The sequence below is a fragment of the Macrotis lagotis genome, chromosome X, assembly GCF_037893015.1.
Source record: "Macrotis lagotis isolate mMagLag1 chromosome X, bilby.v1.9.chrom.fasta, whole genome shotgun sequence".
NCBI lineage: Eukaryota > Metazoa > Chordata > Mammalia > Peramelemorphia > Peramelidae > Macrotis > Macrotis lagotis.
In genome coordinates this window covers 218,955,140-218,961,987 of record NC_133666.1, presented here as the reverse complement: position 1 = coordinate 218,961,987, position 6,848 = coordinate 218,955,140, and positions in this window count along the sequence as shown.

Below are 6,848 nucleotides of genomic sequence, written 5' to 3'. Positions count from 1 at the left end.
CAAGTTTCTCTCAACTTGGGTGAGGGGAAACTCTTTGTTGAGAAAGTATAGTGGAAAACATGTAGTCTACCTCCTTGAAGAGTACTTTAATGCAACTCATTATCATAAGGATTCAGCTTCTGTGGTTAAGTGGTCTGGATCCTAATGATTACACTGTGAGAATGTTAAAAATGCATTGCCAGTTCAGCAAAATAGTTCCTTCTTTTCAAATACACCAAGGGACAACAATCTTCCTCTTTGCTATACTAAAGTTCCCTCAAGACTTAGTTCATTCTGAGTTTTTGTATTTTTTACACTATTTTTATAGGTCTGTGTCATGCTTACATTTACCTACTATTTGGCCTTACTTTCATTTTCTGTATTTTTTTTTAAATCTAAATTAGTTGATGAGTTCCTGTGTGTTCAGAATGGTCTCTGGACTTTTTCCCTCATGTATTCAGAGCATCATTTTTCAGCATCTCCTAACTCTCCTGGGTTGACTTCTCTTGAAGCATTTTAGTCTATGAGGTTTTCTCTGAACCCTTTGAAATCTGTTTTCCCAAAATCTTGGTTCCATGTCAGAATTTGCCTAATTTATCTCTCCTCCAACACAAATTTTAGGCAGTATTTGGTACTCCTCACCCCCACACTAAGGGTTCTCATCATTTCCATCCTAGCAACCAATTCTGCCTTGTTATGAAAAAATGGGAGCAAGAATAAAATTGTTCCCTCATCAGCTTCTCCCACCTTCTGAAGGGAATGATCCCTAAGGCAAGTCAGAAAGATGTTAGTTATGCTTTTGACACAAAGAGACCAAGTACTCTGGCAGATACCCCACATCATTACTATATTATGACTTTATTTCATATTTCTAATCTGTTTGCCCTAAACTCCTCATCTATTTCCTTTTTCTGTCAGGGTGGTCTATAATACAAACCAATGACAAAATCATTTGTTTTTCCCTCTATTGACCGTCCCTTATATATTCCCCATCATACTTCTCCCCTGTGGTTCCTAGAATTCCTCATGTGAGGAAATTGTAAACAAACAACATTATCCACCCCTCCCCCCACATCATGTTTCTTTTGAATAAAGCCTAACCATTCACAGATATAGATGATTAAGTAGGTGGAGCTCTGGGTCTGGTGTCAAGAAGAGCCATTTCAATCTGTGTAACTCTAAACAAGTAACAACTTCAGTTTGACTCAGTTTCCTCATCTAAAAAAAGGTAGATAATTATAGCACCCACTTCCCAGGGCAGTTTTAAAGATCAAATGATAGGTTTGTAAAATGTTTGGTGTAGTAGTAGTATTCTTAGGAGAAGTAGTAGTAATAGTAGCAAGAGTAACAATAGGAGTAGGAGTAAAAATTGAAGTAGAAGTAGAGTAACAGTAGTAGTAGAAAGTAGTAACAGTAATAAGGAGCAGGAGTTGTAGTGAAAGCAGAAGTATAACAATTGTACTAGAAGTAGTAACAGAAGTAGCAGTAGTAGTAGTATTGGTAATAGTAGTAGAAGCAGTAACAGAAGTAGCAGTAGTAGTTGTAGTGGTAATAGTAGTAGTAGTAGTAACCGAAGTAGCAGTAGCAGTAGTAGTATAAGTAGTAACAGAAGTAGCAGTAGTAGCAGCAGCAGTAGTAGTAGTAGTTAGTAGTAGTAGTAGAAGTAGTGGTAGTCATCTTTGTCATTGTTGTCATTGGTTTTAACCAACTAGGTTGCTTGCTGTCTAGACTGAGCATTTATTAACAAACATTTGAGGCCATCATTATTACTACTAGCTCTTTTTTTGTTTTTTGGATTTTATCTCCTATGCATTTACTTTGATGTAGCTATTCTCTGTAGTATCTAATTTAAGAAGGGAAGAGTTGTTGAATGAATTTATTGATGCAAAAAAGGATATAGTAAGCCTTTACTACATGGAAAGCATATTATTAAATGGCAGAGACACAAATACAGGACTAGAGACAGTATTTGTTTATTCCCTTGTTCCTGAGTACTTAGGTTTGTGGGCCTGTTTACATCAGCCATAGAGCTTTGTTGTCTTCTTGGGTTATACATATAAGACATAACAGAGACCCTTCTGATATTTATCAAAATGGATGACCATTATCCTCCTCTGGTAATACAAGTGGGTATAAGTGGAACTAATGGAAGGAACCTAAAATGAATTGCCAGAGATATAAAAACTTTCTTCACTGTTGTCCATTTTAGTTATGGAAGAGAGAAGGTAAAAATTAATCTGGGAGGTAAACAGGTAGCTAAGAAGGTAGTGTCTAAGGTAGATTTTTAAATTACCAGGTCATTTAGAGATTTAATCTAAGGCACTTTTAAAAAAGAATGAGATAGAGAGGGAATTTTCCTATGAAAATTCCTTCTTCTAAAATGATGCACCAGTAACCAGTCTAGGACTAACAGTGCTGCTAATGGTCTCAAAAGACACAGCAGGACTGAGGAGGACTGAAAGAATTTTAGGAGGAAGACATTACCCAGGCTTTTCAGGCATTCAGAGCCAATCATCTACTTTACTTTAATTCTCCATGATAAGAGTATATAAATAATTCTAAATAATACATTTTCCTCAAGTTCTAACACAGGATCTGGAATACAGTAAATGCCAAATATCTACTTATTAAGGTGAATTGAACTGAAGTTAATTTTTTTCTTTAAATATGCTCTGCAGGACAATTTCAGAAAAACCTAGAAAGACTTACACGTACTGTTACAGCGCAAACTCAGCAGAACCAGGACAACATTGCACATGGTAACAGGTTGTACAATCAACAACTGTGAACAAGTAGTTATTCTCAGCAATGATACAAGGCAATGTCATGATGATAAATGTTATCTACCTCTAAAGAAAGAACTGATGGGGTATGAATACAGAAAAAACCTTTCTCCCTCCCTCCCTCTCTTCTTTCTATGTCTCCCTCTTTGTTCCTTCTTTCCTTCCTTTTGCATTTTCTTACATAAAATGACCAACATGGAAATGTTTTAATATGATTTCTAATGTATAACCTATATCAGATTGCTTACCATTTAGGAAAGGAGGGGGTGACAGAATCTGGAACTTAAGACTTTTTTAAAAAACATCAAAATTGTTTTTACATATAATTGGGGAAAATAAAATATTATTTTAATAAAAATTACTCTGTGTATAATCATATTGGAAGATTTTGCTATGAATCCATTGCTGAAGACACATTTTTTTCATGGTGAACTCAGGAGGATGAATATGCTTCTTTCTCTCTCACATACAAATACACAAATACACTATATACTTTAATCATGATGTTGAATAATTTCAGTTGTATTCAACTCTTCATGAACCCATTTGGGGCTTTTTGGCAGATACTGGAGTGGTTTTCCATTTTCTTCTCCAACTCATTTTACAGATGAGAATTGTGTCAAACAGGGTTAAGTGACTTACCCAAGGTCACACAGGTAGAAAGTGTCTGAATTTGGGATTTGAACTCAGGAAGATGATGAGTTTTCTTCACTCTAGGCCTAGAGTTCCATCCACTATGCCACTTAGCTCCCCATAATTGAATTCTCACATTAATACTTGATCCAACTCTATATTTAAAAAAGAGTCAAGCTTATATTCTTTTATGAGAATAGCCAATGACATTTAAATTATTGGCTTCAAAATTGATAGCAAATTTAGTGTATCTGTTACCATTCTACATGTATCACAGATTACAATAGGATTTGCAGGTCCTAGAAGTCATGTTTAGGGTTCTGTTACTTCCATAGAAAATGAGAAATATGAGGAAAAACTACTATCCTTTCTTATTAAATGAAAATCCTACTCATGTCCACTAAAATTATTTATAAAAACAAATTAATATCATTTAATAATGGAATCATAGAATGTATAAAAATATTAGAAAATTTGGAAATTATCGGGCACAATGACTTCATTTTCAAGACACAGAATGTAAAGTCAATAATCTATAAAACATGTATTAAGTACCTACTATTGCTAAGCACTATGCTAAGGACTGGGAATACAAAAAGAGTCAAAAAGATAGTTTCTACCCTCAAGGAATTTATAATCTAATAGGGGAGGACAATAAATCTGAACAAATAAGCTAAACACTGAAAAAATAGGAAATAATTAAGAGAGGGAAGGTACTAGAATTAAAAAGGTTGGGAGAGATTTCCTGCAGGACAGGGACAGGGAATGTCTGGTCCAAGAAATCATTTCATTTGGTGCAACTACAGGTGGGACTCAAAATTGAATAAATCTAAGGTGAATTAATTAAAAGTTTGACCAAATATAGCAGGCTAATTTTTAATTGATAATTTTGTATAGCCTATGAATGATATTATAAAAATCTATATGGACCTTGGCAGAAAAAATGTTCCCCACTTCTGCTATAGAAGATGGGCTTTTAGTTGAGACTTAGAAGATGCCAGTGAGATCAGAACGAGGTGATGAGGAGACTTTACAAAGAGGCATAAATCATGATTCTCTAATGCATGAAAATTTTAATCTCGTATACAAAAAACTCTATTAACTTAACCCAAAATATTTGAGAGATTATAAAAAAATGGTCAGTGCAAACCCTACCAGTTCTCTCTTTGGCAGCCTCTCTTCTTTTATCTTCAGGATAGCTTTAACTTCAAGTTGTTGAATGGAATTTAAAAGTGTATTCATCTAAACATCAAAGATGGTACTGTATTTATAAGGTCATAGTTAACCTGAGAGACTTTTCTTTCATTTTAGGTTCAATAAATATCTCTGGTGATTGACATTCAAGGATGAAAGGCTACTCTGAATCATTGGGTTATGGATTTGTTTTTTCATTCTAAAAACAATATGTAGTCTAAGAATTAAGACAATCATATTCTTATAAGGTGAGACAGAAAATGGACATCAACATTTCGTATATTATCAAGTCAAAACTCATTTCTATTCTCAGTCTTAAGGTTTAACTCATAGTTTAATATATCTGTAACTGTTGGCTAATTTCCAAATACAATATCTGCCAACCTCAGTTAAAGAGACAAAACATGTCTTTTATTCATAGCTAATTATTTTTTAATAAACATTATTAAAATGAAGCATAGAATCTTGATATTTTAAAGAGGAAAGGGAGTTGAAAGGTCTGGGCTAATTTTTTTTCATTAAAATGGTTTTTATTAAGATATCTTAAAAATGGCACACCTCTCTCATGGTGGGAGAGAGGGGTGGGGAAATCCCAACATACAAGCTCTTTTACAAACTTTGAAAGATTTTGTTCCTGCCCCATTTATGCCAATCATAGGCTGGGGTCACAAATATAATTGATACATTGGTTCCTATATGTTTCTCTACCCTGCTCATTATACTAATGAGCAAGAACAGATAGATCTCTTTGAGCATGTGCAAAGGAGAAGGTCAAGACTAGTATTCTAATCTAGTTTGTCATTTTTGGAATGGGATTAGGAGAACTCTCCCAGTTTTGTGATTGACTGAGGCCATTCCCCCTTTGTAATGAATTTCAAAGGGACACCCCTCCACACTCTGTGAAGGCCAACAACGCCCTTCATTCCTCACAACACCCCCTTTTCTTTTTAATAACAACTTGGTCTTCACACTTCACCAGCAGTGTTTTCCTCAAATTAAGTCATAATCCTCATCCTCAATAGCACTATTGACTTTTTCTATGAATATTTTTACCTCTTCATTATTAGAGCCATACTAGTCTTAATTTGCTGATAGAATTTTGTACTATTTGAGTTATTAACTGGATCATACACAGGATACACAGGGCTAATAGGATTATCCCACTTAGGGCCAATAGTAAGATACCTAGTAACTCTTTCTACCATGAAACCCACTCATTCTAAGAGGTACTAAAGGGGCTTGTCCAGATCTAGACTGGAACATATGCCAACTTTCTGATATCCCTTGTTATCTCCTTTACCACCTTCCCATTGTCATCTATCTTTAGACAACAATTTGATAAGTACCATAGACTCCATCAGCCAAAAGGTAGTCTAATACCAATCTATGTTGAATAATCGCCTCTTTTGTTAGCAAGGCTTGATCAGTCAGTAAGTCCAAGGCCTTAGCTGTGTGATTAGTAATTTTTCCCACTACAGTTTAGAGTCTTATTAGTCTATTCAGGAGATAAACTGGGGTTCCATATTGCCAACTCCCATCCCATGCCCAGGTAGTAGGCCCCTAAGTCTAGATAACAACACCCTAACCAACTCTTTGGACAACTGGGTGTAGGCAGTAGTCCTACAAATCCAATAATGTCCCTCTAGAGCTAGTTGGTCTTCCAGGAATATAATTTCCAACAAATGGTTACCTCTTTACTTCCAAGGGGCCCTCTCAAATAGGCCATATAATCATCATGATAATAGGTACATTTCCAAAGTTGCTGTACCTCCTTCCATTGCAAGTTTTTATACCAATGTCTTTAGAAAGGTCTTCCTGGCTCCAAAATCCAAACTAAATTCCTGATTTTGTGCCATTGGATCAACCCCAAGACTAGCTAATATACCTAGTGATGTTGCTTAAATTATTTTTCTTGCAAATGGCCATTTCATCACTTTCCTTGCAAGTCCATACTAACTCATAATCAGTTTCCCTTAACAAATGCCCCAGTTTGTGCATCTTTACAAGGGATCTAGGTACCATCAATAATCTCACATGAGTTTGAGGCCACCTATCTCTTAAATTGTACAGTCCAGAATATATGTACCCTGCTTCTGAACATGTCCAGAAATTTGCTACTCCTGTCCAGTCAGTTATAAAAGATAGTCACCCTGAACTGACTCAGTCATATGCCACTGGGGTATCTCTCCACTGGATCAGAATCCTGTGCCAAGTGCACCTCTGGCCAGGAGTTGAGAATCTAGGCCAGATGGTCCGGGC